This window comes from Falco rusticolus, chromosome 2 (assembly GCF_015220075.1).
Source record: "Falco rusticolus isolate bFalRus1 chromosome 2, bFalRus1.pri, whole genome shotgun sequence".
In the NCBI taxonomy this organism is placed as follows: domain Eukaryota; kingdom Metazoa; phylum Chordata; class Aves; order Falconiformes; family Falconidae; genus Falco; species Falco rusticolus.
In genome coordinates, this window is record NC_051188.1 from 14,836,954 (window position 1) to 14,854,254 (window position 17,301).

Genomic DNA, 17,301 nt, shown 5'->3' on the forward strand with positions numbered 1-17,301 from the left:
GTGGAGGAAAAAGTTTTACCCTTGTTCCACTTCTACAGGTATGCGCTGTCTGCATGATACAATGGATTTTGTCATGGGCCATCCAGCTCAAGATAGGTGACTCCCTCAGGGCAGCAACTGCAGAAACCTTGCATTGTTTCTTAGAGGTGGAGGGGGTGGGAAGGGGAGAAATCTCCTGTGTGGAAGATTCTGGCACTATCTTACTGTCACAGGTGTCACCTATAAAGTGCCATGGATGCTTGGAGGAAACATAATGATGTGGAGCCTTTCACAGGGGAAAAAAACCAGCTGACAATGCCTAGTTCCACTGCCCACCAGCTGCCTGCTTTTATAGGCAGCTGTTTATATTACATGCACCCTAAGCTGTAATTACATGCAAATACTTACTCATTTCCCATCTACTTGCATCATTTTCTGAAGGATATTAATATAATCCATTTCACTCCTGTCAATATTAATAATGCTCTGTAAACACAAATGGGAAAATTCAATTTTACAACGGCAACAGGGCTTTTCATCCAGCCCATCTTTAGAAGGTTATTGCACGTCTCAAGTGGCTGATGTCACACCACTGTCAGCTTCAGAGCTCATAAACTCACCAGAGCTATGCTGTAATTATCTAAAAATGAACCTTTCAGAATTTCTTCATGTTTCCCAGCATCTCCACGAACAGGCACCATTGCTGCAGCTGCCTAAGCATCATGGATGCCTGGTCCAGGGGCTTGCAGGTGCCTGGAGACCCAGGGGAACCTTACCTGTGGTGTCCCACTGCCTGGCAAGGTCATGCTGACCTCCTCAGGTTGCCATGGTGACACCTCCAGCACAAGTGTCACCCAATAAGGCATCAAAAATAATCTGACCTTAAGAAATAAAATTCTGGTAATCCTGACCTTGAGAAATGGATGATTTTATTGTTGTCATAAAGGAACTCTGCTTTTTAGAGACAAACCAACTGATTACATTTCTTCGTAAGTTTTATAAATAAATTCAGATTCAGGAGTGTCTCTGCTCTGCTGGGGTGGTCCATGACCACAGTCCTTCAGGAGTATCCTTGCCCCTTTGGCATGGGGTATCCTCAGCAGGCTGTCTGCAGCCCTTCATGGCTGCTCATTTCTTTGCAACGTCAGTCCTTCATGGGAACTTCTTCAACAATGCCATGGGTGGGAGTCTTATTACAAGGTTCTGCTGAGGGTAAGGTTTTAAAACCAGAGCTAGCTTTAGGATTAAGTGAGAGATGAAGCCTAGTGCTCCAGCTGGAGTAAAGCTGCAAAGGGGTTGCTCAGGAAAGGGCTGGGCAGTGAAAAAGAAAGAGGTCCCCTTAGAACTTTGTTAAAGCAATGAACTCAGGGGGTCTTGAGCTAAAGCCCAGCCAAGCCCAAGCCTGGCTTAGGGTTATATTTAGGGTTGGAGTTAGGAGAACCCCAAAGCCTCAGGCTCAAGTGTGGGAGCATCCTGGGGCTACAGATGGAGTGGGCTGCAAAGGGGCTGCCAAAAGAGGGGGTGGACATTGAAAAGAAATCATCCCTGGGAGCTTGATTGAAAGTCTTGGAGAAAGGCTCAGTCACTGACATATTCATGGTCTTATGTGTAGGCTTAGGGTTTAGGTTAGGCTTAGGGATTAGGTTAGGGTTATGGTTAGTGCAGAGACAAAGCCCAGAGCTTCAGCTGGTGTGGGGCTGCAGGGGGTTGCCAGGGGAAGGGGTAGGCTAAAGACAGAAATCACTCCCTGACGTCTTGTTCAACACTATGGTGCTGGGCATGTTGCGTTGAAGATGCAGCTGAACCCAAGAGCACTGCTCTGCAACCCACATGGTATTGCTTTTCAAAAAGTTACCAGAAATGATATATTTTTTGACCCCCTCCCATCTCTTTGGCAGCCTTACCCTCACTGGAGCCTCAGGCTTTATCTCTCACTAACCATAACTTAACTATAGGTCTTGTCCTTGACTGAGCCTTGGCCACAGTTGCCCAGCCATGGCACTGTTTAAGAAATATTCAGAGAACTGCTGCAATGCTGTGCAGCAGTGTTTGTTTTCTGAAGACTGTATTCAGTGAGTCGATAGTATTTTTAATGGTGTCTACCTCACCATGCTATTTTATTTTGGTGTGCATAAATACACGTCTGCATCTGAATATGTCTGTGACCCCTGCATTCCAGCACAAGTTTTGGTGAATTTTTGCCTAGCATGTATTAAAACACATATCATTGCCATAGCAGTTGGCAGCTTCATGGAGCCCCATAAAGATAAATAAATAGCTATTTCTCATGCTACTTTTCCTTTAATGAGATATATGTTAATGATTAATCTGACCAGCACTTTTGTAACCCGCACACTTACTCTGAAACATGTGAGCATAACCCTCGTAATGCCAATAGAGCTCTTTCAGGTGCTGCTGCTGCTGCTCTGAAAACTGAATCTGCAAAAAGGCCATAGGTCTGTGGTGGCAGACAGACCAGACAGCAGTTGCAGCAGCTGGACCAAGTCTAGGAAAATAGGAAGCAACTGGAAAGGGAGGGAGAATTCCTGGATGAAAGGAGCTTGAGAGTTTGCGGGGGAGAGAGAGGATCTGTGAGAGTCATGGACTCCAAACACTGAGGTCCCCGGCAGTTACATTATACTCTTGTTTCCTCTTACAGGAAAGTATTGAGTCCAAATATAGCTGGTTTTCATCTAATCTAGGTATTTGTCTTCTTTCTTGACGAGTAGGTAACGTTTTTTAGTCATTCAGTTGCATTATCTTTTTCTGTTTGTTTTCTTTGCTTTGTGATTACCTCAAATGTGCCATTAAATATTTCTGCATGTCTGCATGGTTCAGCCATTTACTTTGCCCTGAAAGCAGATGATCACTTAGTGAAGCAGGATGCTTCCACTCACAGTTCTGGAAGTAATGCCTTGCTTCTATCATGTATGCCAGGAAAAGTGCCAGTGAAATAGCTTGAAGAAGCATAGTCAATGGGTACGCATTGTGCTGAGTTAAAAAAGATTGCGAGCCAAGACAGGAAGAAAGTAGAGAAAACATGCAAAGTGGCAAATGAACTAAAAGAAATAGAGTGATTCTCGGGGAAGGGGGAAAGAGCAGAAAAGAACAGTGTGAAAAGACAGAAGTGCAACAAAAAAGACAGTGGCTCTAGCAAAGAAGTGTGAGGTGAGGGAAGTAGGCAGTTGACAGAATAATCTAACTACACAAGACCAAGTAACAATTAAGGGATAAGAAAAGAGATAGCCATAGGAATGGTGCAGGCATTGCTGGGAAGAAATTATTTAAGTGAGAAACAGTGCTCACAGATAAAAGATGGGTTGGTTATTATACTACCAAAACCAACTTTCCCTTGACTTGGACATCTGCATCATCATCTTTGATGCATTTCCAGAAGAACTGACCTTCATTTAATTTCTATGCCTATCTGAAACATACAGTTCTTAGCTGGAAGTTCTTACGTTAGATTTTTTATATCTGTAGCAAAGTTATAGGAGGAATCCAGAACCAATGCTTACAGCAGCCTGTTGTTTATACTTGCCATGTAAGGGATTTTAATGCCCAAGGCTACCTCCAGTATGAAGATACATTTTGTTTCTGGAAAGCCATATGTGAAGGAAGGATATTCTTCACAGCCATTGACTTCCACTTCCATTTAGAATGCTCAGTGGAATGAAAATAAAACACCCCGCTTTCTGTTTTAAAGGCCATTCCTGAGAAATCACAGTGTACCCCTTGTTCAAGTGACAAGATCAAAGGTGGCTGTTTTTAAATGCCTATGCCCAAAGTCCGCGGATTTAAGTCATTAAAAACTGAAAGACACTATAATTCTAACAATCTCATTTACTGAAGCTGCTAATAATGAAGGGGTCTGACTTAGTCACCAAGTTGCCAAGTTAGAAATGTCAATTTTATTCTTTTTTTGCTTGTTGCAATAAGTATGCTTATTGTGCTGTGGCACATCCCTGTATAAACCTAACTTAAATTGAAGCTAATTTCTATACACCAAACTGTTTTATCAAGATTATTGCATAGCAAAATAATTGAAACATATGCATACACTGCGTTTTATGGACAGACTAATGACACAGATTAATAGCTATCACGTCTCAAACCAAATTATTTTAGATTGATCTTGTGAGTCCTTCTTCTATAGAACTAATATTTTAATAAAAATAAATTCCTGCAGTTAGAATACTTTGTATTTTGGTAATCAATAGTCTTTGTTAATTCTTTCTGTTAATCCAAACTCAAGCAGCAACAAAACCCGATGCACATTTTGAGTCCAATGCAAGATCTTAACAAGTTGCTGTGTGACTGTAGAAATTTTGTGATGAGATGTAGCCACAACTTTAGTTCTGATGACCAAATTCTGCAAACCAGTATCTTTAACATGTGTGTAAACTTTGTCTCAAATACTTGTCCATGGTTTGACACTTCTAGGAAGCAAGTTAAGTGTTTTCTGTTGGCTGCTGAGGACTATTTTGGCAGGGTTTGTACTGAAAACTAGAAAGCGAAGTCAAACTGCACAGCCCAGTGCTGCTGTAGCAAGAATGTTTCCAGCACATGAGCTGGCTTCTTCGAAGTTGTCTCACACATCTCTGCACTACCCTGTGGCCTGCAGGACTAGCACACTCCTAATTTCACGTGGTAGTGGAAAAGGAAATGAAAGAAGGAATGTGTGTGACTTCCCTAGAATGTAACACTGTGGGCAGTGAAAGGCCTGGGAGCGGTCCTAGCACAGAGGAGGTTTGAACTAATCATCTCTTCTGTTATCTTTCTGTGTTTATTAACAAGTACCAATCAAAATTAAAAAAAAAACAAAAACAAACCAAATGTCAGGAATTGAATGAGTTTGACTTTAACTTAATGTGTAGTCAGTGCTTGTAGGTTTGGAGAAGTGCTTGAATTATTGTTTCTGAACTTTTCCAAATTCGGCTTTTAAGATGTGAAACTGAAGAGAACCTGACATGGGTGATGGAATAGCAACAGCAAGTTTATTGAAAGTTATAAAGCAGCTGCAAAAGTTGGCTTCAGTCCTGTAGAAACAGCAGAGTCTGTTCCAGCAACAGATGGTCTGGGGTTTTCATTCATTTGGGAACTGTTAGTATGTACCTGCCCATTTCTGTCTGCAGTGGAAGGATGTCATGAGGACACAAGAACAATTGTACCGGGTCAAACATACTTCCAGCCCCGTATCCTGTCTCTGACAGTGGCCAATGCTGTCTCAGAAAAAAAGCAGCAAGAGCAGTTCAAGGGGAAGAACCTTTTCTCCATATGCTCGATTTTTGCTGTGCCTGCTGCAGCAATTTGCCTTGAATGTTTGCTGTCAGGTCACTCTACTATCTACATTACTCCAATTCTTAAAGCAGCTTTTGTGGAGACAAGCATATCATGTTCCAGTGCAAAGCAAAATGGAACTTTAAGCTTACTGCTCTTGCACACAGTGTACCTCTGTAAATGACCACCTGGGAAAAACCTGTGGATCTTCAGTTGCCATGAAATGCTGTTAAGTGCTCTGAGAAGCTCAAGAGTTTGCTCACCTTAATCACCCCAGCCAGCTTCCCAGGAGATGTGCAGCTCACCAGCAAGAATGCAGATCTTACCAAGCCCATACATCTGTTCCTGAATTGTGTTCAGCTAAGGGTGAGCTGACATAATTTCAGTTGGCCTGACCCTCTGCAACTACTGCAACTACTACCCTCTACTACTCTGCAAGAAAGAGAATTGTAGAATCAGGCATGTAAGATCCCATTCAGACAAGCATTTTAGGACAAATTTAAGTCTTGTTGACCTACATGAGAAGTAACTGTGTGCTTAAGAGTGTTGCTGAACAAGAGATACCGTTATCAGTAAGTCATATTCTACTTCAAACTTTTTTAGAGGTGACATCCATTGACTTGAATGGAAATATGAATGTGGTTGAGCCAACACCAGATAGTTTTAATCACCTGTATGAAAAATATGTAAGATAATCTACTGCTCTTCAAAGTGACTTGCATACCTCCATTATAACCGATATCTCTCTACAGCAGCCTATTTCATAATCATAAAATTGGAAGATTTTTATCAGCTTTTATTACCTTTTCTTCTTTCACATCACAAAATTACATTGTCTTACATGCTCCTGGTTTAGTCTGAGGGCTTTTCTTTAAATAATAGTTATTAGCAGCCTAGGTAAATTGTAACCCTAAAGAGCACTAGCACTTGAGCCACTGTAATTCCAGAACAGATAGCTTTTTATAAGTTTGGTGCTGATGGCTGGACATATACCTATTACCAAAAGAACAACATGTAGACAATATAATAGATGCCCAGAATAAGATGTGTAAGTGGTTTCAAAACCTGCTCATTATTTTAGATGCAAAGTTAAGGAAGATATATATAGCATCTCAGAAGTTTCCAAACACAGGAAAATAAGTGAGTTATAAATATGGGTATGTTAAAGTTATATCAGAGTCATCTCATGCTATTCACTCACATTATTGTATCTCTGAAAAAAAGCCCATTCATTTGACTGAGAAAAATGGAAGTATGTATGGCTGGCTGGTCACAGCTTTGGTAAAACTATAACTATTAATAATATATTTTATATTTTTTATTAGTAGTAGTATCATCAATTCATTAGATAGTTTGGATAAGCTGTTTTCTCCAATTCTTCCTAAAAGCAATTTACAAAAATGATGAGGTAGGCAGACGACTAGTGATCAATATCAAATTAGTCTAAGTGACTAAGACTGCAGTTTAATCACAACCATGAGAGACATCAGCATTATATAAGGGAGAATCTGACTGTTGCTGAGTCAGAGCATAGTGCTTTCAGCTTGACATACAGTCATTACTCGGGTTTTCAGTACCAAACCATCTTGTGAAGGGTTTTTAACAGAAGTCTTCATAGAAACACGAAACAATGTTGGATTAAATTTAAGCAGAAAATCACGCAAAACTTTTTTCATAGTTCAGCGTTCAAAGTGGGTGAAACACCTTACAAAAAGCCATGTAGCTTCAAGCTCAGTCAGAGAACATCTGGGCTCATAGACAGCAGCTGGTGAAAGGTTAACATGGGAAGCACTCCAGTGTTCTGCACTTGGGCAGCCTGCAAGAGCCGAGCTTCTCATGCAGGACAAGCAGGGCAGTAAACCACCTTCAGGCACTTAGAAAGAAGTGGTGCTGGCAGCTCAGCTCGCCCCAGGGGCGGTGAATTATTGCTGCTGCTGGACAGCGAGGCAGCCATCGGGACTGCGCTCCCGGAGAGGGTGACCACACCGGCTGGTGAGATGCCTGCCTGCTGTATAGGGCCACCCTTTCTGCTACTCACACACCGAAGAGGTTGTCCTGCTGGTCCCAGGTGTGGGCCTTTAGTTATGAGTCCTTCTACCTGCTATGTCTGTAGAGCAGGGCAAAGATCCCTTGATGGACCATGGCTCAGCAGCAAAATATTTTAAATGCTGGGCAAAGCGCCACGTGTTCATAGCTAATACTGAACAATCACTAGGAAAACATGCTGTGAATTGCCACTAACAGCTTTTGTCAGTGTGGGAGCTGAATGGCAGAGGGGGAGATTGGCAAGCGACCTAATATATATGCAAAGCTAGTAATTTATCACTCTGTATCAAGAATCAAACACAGGGTGGAATCAATGGTCAATAGGCAAATTCCTATAAATGCAGGGCTATGTTGTCCAGTTAAGCTGTACTGAACACTGCACTGGATAATCTGGGCTAGCGTAGCAGAGGGAAAAAACCTGAAAGGATCAGCTTCTGTCCTTGTGCTACTGAGAGGATTTCCAAATTACTGTAATGAGGATAACCCAAACGGTGGTGTAATCCTCACCCTGGAGTCAAGGTGGTGAAGGTCATGCAGAAGGAAACAAAAATTATGAAATTATCAAAGGATGAGACTGTGGCAAGCTAAGTGGTTTGTTAATTCAAATGTCCGCACAGTATCACTGCCACAGTACCAAAATAGGCAGGAGTTTATTTGTCTGTCCTGTTATTAAAGGAGCTGAGCAGCTCACAAAGCAGCCTGATACCATCAGCTCTACATAGAGCCTGGCCCAAACTACAGATTTACTGTAGAATTTACTTTCTCTTCCTCCTGATGGAGGTCTTATCCCAGGTTCAATCCATTGCAAACAACCACTGGATAGTCATAACTGCTTTCTTCGAATTTTTGGAGGTGAAAAGTTTCACCCACACATCAGCTTGTTCATTCTTCCTGGTCCTGCCCAACCCACACCCTTTGCACCCTCTTCTGCCCTTCAGGAACCTAATGGCTTTAGACAACTTCGGTATCATCCATTTTAACCAAACCTCTTTTGGTGACTTTTGAAGTTATAAGGCTCTGGTTCTGCTTTGACTGAAGCTGTACTTCAGTGTACAGTGGGTACACTGTGTGGCTGGGGTTTATTTTGCTATCAAAATACCAAGATGTGGGTGTATGCAAGAGGGTGGCTACAGATAAACCAGGTGGCTTAAGTTCCCCCAGTAGATGATGGAGATAGAGTAAAATCGTCAGTGTAACTTGGAGATAATTCAGTTTACCCAAAAGTTTTGCCCATTGGGCGTTCCTATAGCGGACACCTTATGGCTGGTCAGATGAACTGTTAGCCCAAGAGAAAAGAAAGAGCAGGCAGTTAATCTGTTAGCTAGGTGCTGTCCATAGGTTTTGCTGTGCCTGAATAGAATCATGACAGAGGCGTAAACTTCCCTCTTAAGGACCCTTTTTTTCCAATAGGGATTATGTCAACTACAGATTCACCTTCAGGGGGGTTCCTTCAGCCTCAGTTCTGACAGTGGGTTCAGTCACAGCACCATCCCCATTCACGCTCGTGTTACGCTGCATCTCAGATCTTCAGCATTTGCTACATAACGTGCTAGTCCTGCCTGACAGGCCCAGCTGATTCAATGTTCAGATCACTGTAAACAGAGATTTTTTTGTATGTTCATACAAAACTTTACAAAGTGCACTTATACAAATAAGTGCAATGCTTTTTTTTGGCCACACACAAATGCTTTGCCTTTTTTAAAAGTACATGCTTTAAATTAATCTCATCTTTCTAAGCAATAAAAGGTTAAAAAAATTCTCAGCTGCCCTATTATTTCTAGCTCATTCTATTATATTTTATAAAATATTTTATGGGAGAACAAGGACTCTTGGCTAATGATTAGACAGGACAGCAAACATGTTTTGGGGGAGTAATAATGTGTTAGGAGCAGGTGATGCCTAAACATGGTTTACTAGAACTAGGGCACAATGACAAATACCGTACTTTGAGGCTGAGCAGTGGTTATTAATTAGCTATACCTGCTTATTTTAAGCTGTCTCTGGTGTGTGAGTATTGCTGGGTTGGTAAATCTTCCTGTTCTTTTTCAAGGTACCTTATTCAGTGAAAATAGCAACATGTGGTGGGGTCAGTACACCCTCATTTATTTTTATATTTTTTCTTAATGTACATTGAATATAAAAATGTTTGTTCTGGCTTCCATTAACTATAAATGTCATGCTGCCCCTTAAAAGTATGTCATAAACCGTTTCTTAACCTTCTTACTCAGATCTGCCAGCTACTTGTTCAGTACGGCACATAGAAATGTTTCACTACACACACCTCACATCCATGAGGGAGCACTGCATCTTCTTCTCTGACCTGTATCATTGTAAGTCATTAAGTTTTGCACAAATAAGCTTTTCTAAAGGCTTACAGAGAGTAAAATTACAGTCACTAGGACGAAGTATGTGCTACCAGTTGACAATAGGAGTGCATAGGGTGCTGCTAACCTGGGGTATCTAAACAGTAGATAAGCTGTGCCTTGTTCATCACAGATGAAGCACAGAGTGAAACAGAAGTACCCCGACATCTCAGATCTGAGGAAAGAATTGTCCCAACCCCCAAACCTAGCAACTGATATAAGTCATTATATCGAGGACCAAAGCTTAGAAACATGTTTTTAACAGAGAGTATAAGAAACACTACTTAACCTCAGGTAGCCTGCAGACACACTTGTGTGGATACACATTAGGCACAGAACTTCTTCCAGAATAAAAGTCTTCTAGAAAAATCTGACTTTATTTTAAAGATTGAGTGGTGGTAAACTCACCATCCTGGTCTTATCCTGTATTTCTAGGCTGAATTTCCTATCTTTGACACCCAGCGACAGTGTTTTGTTATGTCCCTATTAATTATGATAGAAAATCATGCACAATCCATGGGAAAATACTTACAGAGTAGGATCCAAACCATTTCTCAACCTTCTTTTCAAGAAGCCACATAATACTGTATTCTTCAATCCTTGCATTGGTTTCATGGCCCCCCTCTGAAATCACTCGTGTGTGGACATTGACTGTATGATCTTCTTCAGCTTGAATAGCTTTTCTACAGCTGTTGGAAAGGAAAAAAGATAAATTTACTTTTTCAAACATAATTTACTGAAAACAAATCACAGATTATAGATAAGATATACAACTTATCTGTACAACAAGAAAATGGAGGTTTTCATGGAGTTTCTATAGGCTCTCAGTTGGTCTGACATTTTAAAGGGCATTTCCAAACATATACTCTTGTTTTCTTTGTGTTATTTATTTCTTGCCTTCCAAATTAAAGCAATACTGGAAAAATATTTTTACAATTTAAACTCGATTTGTTGTTTGAGTTTCTTAAGTGATTAGTTTGAAGTACTTTTCTTTTTGTTTTCCAATGCGAATGTGTTGCTTTGCTTAGGGAGATTAGAACAAGGTGGTTTATCTTATTCCTCTTGTTTAACAAGTTCAAAAAATAAAAAGTATACTTATAAAAGCTTCCCCTCCTTTGCCTTTTGAAGACTCCTGAGTAATTTAGAAAAGCAGAACAACAATAAAGTACATATATTTACATTATGCGTGGCAGCTAACAAATGTGTTTTGAGATGAGTCAGACTTCAACATGTGAACTTTTAGTCTGATCGCAATCTCAGCTAGCAACAGTTTCAGTAACACAAAGTACAGCCTTTTCCCAAAGTTCTGCCTTCCAAAACCAAGTATTTTAAAACCTGGAGGTATAACCTGTGTGCTTAGTTTTCAGACATTTTACCTGACCTCTCACACTGAAATGCATTTATTTGCATGGTCACTGTGGCATATACATAGAGATATATAGACATACATAGACAGTGGCATAACAGTGCTATCATCTGCTCTGCTATCTAGTCACTTCCAGCTAACCCCTCCCAGTCTACCATGGCTCTGCCAGCTGCTGAGCAGGTGTCTGTTACAATATCATGATTATCCATTTCCTCTGTGGTTTCTGCTTTCAGCATTTGAATGCATCAGTATGTGCTGTGCTGTTGTTCCCCTGTATATATGACTTGGTACATATTTACAAATAATTTGGGAGGGGGGTGTGTGGTGTGTCAGTTTTACCCTTTTTCATATAGAGGACTCCCACTTGAATCTTTGAAGCCTATCTGTCTTCAGATATGCCCATGTTCCTGGATTCTGCTGAATTCAAAAGCCAGCAAATGCTGAGACACAAAGATAAGGAAAGAGAATAACTCCAGGTCATGCTGAAATAAAAAGGCATGGACACCGACAGCAATGGAAGCCAGCAAAAAAGCTTATTCAGCTCCTAGGTGCAGAAGACTACATATCCGAATTACATCAAAGCACAGTCATCAAATTTAGTGTATCTGTGGTGTCAAGCCTTTATTTGCTGTTTCCTCAGTCAGAGATGATAGACCTGTGTTATCTTAGATCACAGTGATGTATCTAAAGTCACTTTATCTGCGGAGAAGTCACTCACTGATTTTCTGATTTAGGAGACATCAAAATAAATGCAAGCATCTCAAAGACCTTCGCTGTGCAGAATGAACAGAAACAGGATGGTTCTGCTTAAACTCAGTGTTGGGTAATCTTAAAGATTTTTTAAGCATCTTCAAGACATGATGAAAAATATTGCAAGTGTAAATGGCAAATTATTATTTTCTCATTTATTGGAGTTTTTCTTTAATGAAAATGAAATTTGGTACTTATCTATTCTAAATGTAACTAATCTAGAAAAAAAACCCACAAACACAAACCAACCAAACAACTAAATTTATCCTTCCAAATCTTTACAGGATTGTTCTAACTTTTTTTAAAAAGTCTTATAATACTTAAAAGCTTTCAAAGTCCTTAAGAGCTTTCAAAACTGAACGTAAAATTCAGAGGTTAGGTATGCTTCCCAGAACTGAATTCCCCACAAGTACTGTGTTACAAGTATAGTTAACTACCTGTGCAGCAGCATCTACCAAGCAGTCATTTAGAAATTATGTTTAGATCCCCTAAAGGTCATTAGACTGTCAAATCTGATAGCTACATGAAAGGCAGTGAAAAGACAAAAGTAGATGTCAGTAGCCAGGAGCTGATGAGTCAAGACTGACATTAAAGTTTTACTGGAAAAAAAAAAAAGAAGACGACGCTGTTCTTCCCAAAAAATAAAGCAGGCATTGCCTGTTCATCCACTTTTGATGTGATAACCAGATACCCAGTGAATTCTCCAGTCTTACCTTGTAAGAAGTCAGGGTGCTGCACACATCTCTAGAAAGCATGTTTTGCTAGAAGAAGGGGCAACATGAGGATGAAAGCAGTATGCAATGTGTCCTGTAGCAAGACCACTCTGGACATAGCCTGAGATGTGTCATCTGAAAAGACAAGACTTTCCTGAGCCCATTGCGGTCACCATGGTATGATACCAGAAGGAGTGTGATGGGATCACATACTGGTAAGGTGCAGGAGAAAAGCTTGAAAGACCTTGCAAAAGACCTGTGTGGTAGTGCTATGCCTTATGTATGGAGAGAAACACAAATTCCCCCTGGGAATCGGTCAGTCAGCCCTAGGGACTGAATACACAATGTGGAATAGTTATGGACTTACCCAGACATAATTCAAACGTAATAGCAGTATGTAAGTAATGTATATTTAAAGGATACCGGACTCAAATGAATAGATAGATTTCAAAACTACATGCTTTTCATAGATCACGTAGTTGGAAAGGCAATGGGAAGAGACCAGGAATGTGTCTTAGCTTTCCACGCAAACGTATGGGCTTCTGTCAAACTGCAGGCACTACACTCTGCTTGTAATACATCGAGGTACTTGACTGCTTGGGTGCCTTGACTTTGCATTTTACAACCGTCTTTACTTTCATAGTATAGGTGCTTATAGTCGTATAATTAAAAATAACAAATTAAACCAATGAATTATGGTGGCAGCTCAGTTTTCTGAGACCATATAAATTAACCACCCTCTCATCCTTCTCTGACCTTGCTTCAGTAAGTAGGTAGGATGAATTCATTTGACATTTACTCTTTGCCAACTTTACTTCCTGAACATCCTCTGCAAAGAAGCAGATTAATTCTTCAGGGTTAAAGTGTGATGTAGGCAACACAGCTGTACAAGAGACGAAGAGGATAAGAAACCCTCTTACCACATGCTCTATCACCCACCAAAAATTAGTGATGACCCAGCAAACCTTCTTCCTGCCAGCCTTGATCAGATGGGAACGGGGGTGACAGCTGATTTCGGTTCTGTCCCTGAAGTATCATGGCTTAACAAGTGAGTATATTCAACAGCACATTGCTGCTTTTGTCCCTGAGGCTTACTTTGGGGTAGGGGTGGGGTGGCAAGGAAGGGCAGTGCCTTTGAAGGACTGTGCAGTAATGCACAGATCATTGCTCAGTGCTTTTCCTAACCTCAGAAGAAACGCTGTTTACATGAGCATGACTTGAATACAACTTGAAATAAGATAACAAATACAAAAGACGATTAGTAGAAACTGTTCTAACAGAAATAGCAATTGGATGCCACTGTAAAATTGCTGAGACTCATCATTTTGTCTTTCTGGTATTGCTTGAGAGAGGAACTGTAATAGGTAATAAAATATTAACAATATTAACAATACTGAGGAAAAAACCCAGCACTGACTGATGTTTTGCCACAAGGATCTACTGGCTACCAACACAAAGCTTTTCAGGTCACTGTGTTCCATATTTTCCTTGTGAAATGTACTGTGTGCTTCGGTCACTTGGGATTATGGCAAGTTACCTGGATGTACAGCTTAACACTTCAAACAGATCATTAACTGTAAGTTATAGCTATGGCATATGCCAGAGATATAGATGAAATGGAAAGTTTCACAGCTTACTCAGTTGAAGGGGTTACATTTTTGCAGGGTCCCTCACATTTGGCTCACCATATCGATGTCACACGGCTCACTAGGCAGAGACAATAACATGGTCTTGCTGGCAAATCAGTCATGTAAACAACACCAGCTTACTTGTCTCACTGAGGGCAAGTCATTTTACAGCACCTGGACAAAGCATCTTGTTACATTTGATTCCTTGAAGAGAAATTCTGAAGGCTGCTTCTATTTCATGTTCAGCATTTCAAGTTTCCTGGGTTTTGGAGAATAATTTCATAGGAGGACTCTAAACTAATTGATGGTCCTAGGCTGAATGACTTGAGTGTCTGTAAAGAGATAACCACCAGGAGATTTTGCAGCTGGCAGTACAGATATGCACTTTATGTGGGAGGCTGAGCAAATTTGTTTTGTAAGACTCCTACAGGCATGAAACGTAGCAGAGGTGTGTGAGGAGGAACAGGTGAACCCAGCATTAGGGACCACTTGCATTAAGTATGCAGGAGCGCTGCTATCCTTCTGGTTCTTCATAACTGGCATTTTTCAGAACCCAGTGTGAGGCTATGGAGTCTCAGCCTATGCACCGTGTATGGGGTCAAAATTGTCTTTGTGGCTTGGGTTGCTCTATGTTGAAGGGAGGAAGGTGGGCATGTTGCTGTAAACAGCAAGGAATATCAGCAGGGAGCTAGTAAATACCATTAGAGCATTGCCAGCGGCAAGCTAGGGAAGGGGGGCCAGGTGGGATAACCAGTGAATTATTTCAGCCAGTGCTGGTTTATTTAATTGCTGATTCTTGTCTGGGGTTTTGTGTAGTCACACGTAAGCACATTGCTGCTGCCTGCATCTGCCTTCTTATTCTTAAGGCTCCCAGAGACAGTTTTAAGAAAGGCAAGGTTTGTAGAGAGAGGTAATACTTAAACAATTATCACAGTCAGTAAATACAGACAAGCGTTCGCTCAAGGACTCCCTCAGGCCTGAAACAGAAGTGGTGACTTTCACACCAAGCACAGTTTGGAAACAGTTACTCTGACTTGAGATGAATTACATTAATTTTCTGAATGCTTGGGCAGGCATTATGATTTGCTGTGAAGTGTCAGGCAAAGGTGAGAGAGTTTGTTGTTTTTATTCATCTCCTTGGCACAGAAGCAGAAAAAGCAACCAATACCCACAAATAGTTTTACAAATGACACCTTCAGAGTGATCTTAGCAAAAGACACTCCAGTCTTTGGCTGCTTGTTCCTCCTTCCGCCTGCCCCCAGCTTGCCACACTCTTAGAGTTTTGCCTGTTCCTTTTATTAAGAAGTAAACTGGATCATCAAAACAGAAGTTTGGGGATTCTTTTTTTCAGCCAAGTGCAAAGTAAAAGGAGAATCCAATCCACAAAATATAATGACATACTGAATGTCATGATTTTTCTAAATTAGAAACTATGAAGGGGCACAAGACATCAGGTAGAAAAAGGTGCTGGCAGGGCTGAGTAAAACCTAAGTCCATTTTTTAAATGTGCAGGGAAGAGAAGAGATACTAAAGCTAATATTTGTCAGAAAAAGGCAGGAATGAATAATGCCAAAAAAAAAAAAAAAAAAGTGGAAATAGTAATTAATCTTGCTCTGGTCCTGGGAAGAAGCAGCTGTATACTAATCTAGATGTTAAGGTACTTCACTTACAGAGGGTGATAGCAGACAGTATTTATTAAAATATCATTAAAATGGTTAGGTGTGTATATTCTTTTGTCTCCACTACTCCAAATGGCAGGTTATTCCAGATCCTCACTGGTCTTATGATCAGAAACATTTTTAATTTGAAGACTATAGTCCTTTTTGCTGAATTTATACCTATGCATTCTTGTGTCGATCTTGCCATTTAGCAAGAAAAATTGGGTTTTCCCTAAACTATGTTGTAAAAACAATAATGTTCCCTCAGCTTTTGTTTAATTGTGTTAAAAAAATGAATCCCTTTTAGTTTCTGATCTATGAAAGGCTCTCCATTCCCCAGATCAGCTTCATAATCCTTTCCAGTCATGCTGAAAATTCAGTTTTCATCCCAGATAACAGCAGTGCCTTGTACACTGGAGCACATATTTCAACTGATACTGAAATTTTCTACTTTTTCATATGCTCAAAACCTTTTGCTTTCCATGCTGTCAAAGCACATTAATGAATTAGTAAAATGTGACTGTAATTTTCTGAAGTCCCTTCTCTTCCAACCCATGTGCTTCCAGTTTCCAGGAAATTTTTGAGTGCTTTACCTTTTCATGCCCAACTCTGCATTTTTCTGCTAGTAATTTTTCTTCCTGTCCTCAAGGTACTACTTCATATATTTATCGTCCTGTATTTTGAGAAATTATCCAAGACATTGATTAAAAAGATCCTAAAACAGCTCCTTCAAGAATTTCACCTTTAGCTCTCCTTAATCTTGCATTTCTGTTTGATTCCCAGTCCGTAAATTCTCCACTTCAGTTAGTTCTTGATCATTTTCTAATCTGTGATCTGATCTCTATCTTTTCCAGATTAGAAGCTGTCTTTGTGGCACTGTATCATCTTGACTTTGGATAATATTACCAGGCTAGCAGATTTTGCTGCAAAGGAAATTACAAGTCTTCTCCCTTTGAATATTTCCTTTGAACTGTTGACTGAAATAATGAAAAACTCAAAGTGAGATCCAGCTGAAATTTTCCTATTTCAACACATTCTTATTTAAGTCGCTATGAAACGGTAACTTGTGATTTTTTAGCTCATGAGTGTACATATCTGTCAGAATTCCTCCAGAACAGGGTTGGATCAGGAAATTTTGGAGAAATACAAACAAAAAAAGTATGATTTGATAAGAAATTTATTATTTGTGTATGATCATGGGCATAAATCTACCCCTTCTCTGAAGTACTTGTGTCCATATTTGTTTAGTTAAACAATAGATTGATCGATTGTGTGATAATAGAGAAAAAAATTATTATAAACCAAACCTTTTTCTGGAAAGGAAACAGCACTAACTCCTTACAGTAGTCACAGATCTGTGTAGTATACTTTAATTTACAAAATTAGATATTCAGTGGGAGAAGATTATTTGAGGAATACTTTGTCGATCAACTACTCATTATAGTTATCCAACCTGAACTGGACTGTAGAACATTTAAAAAAAACCTCTCTGAAAGACTGGAAATGAAGAGAACCATT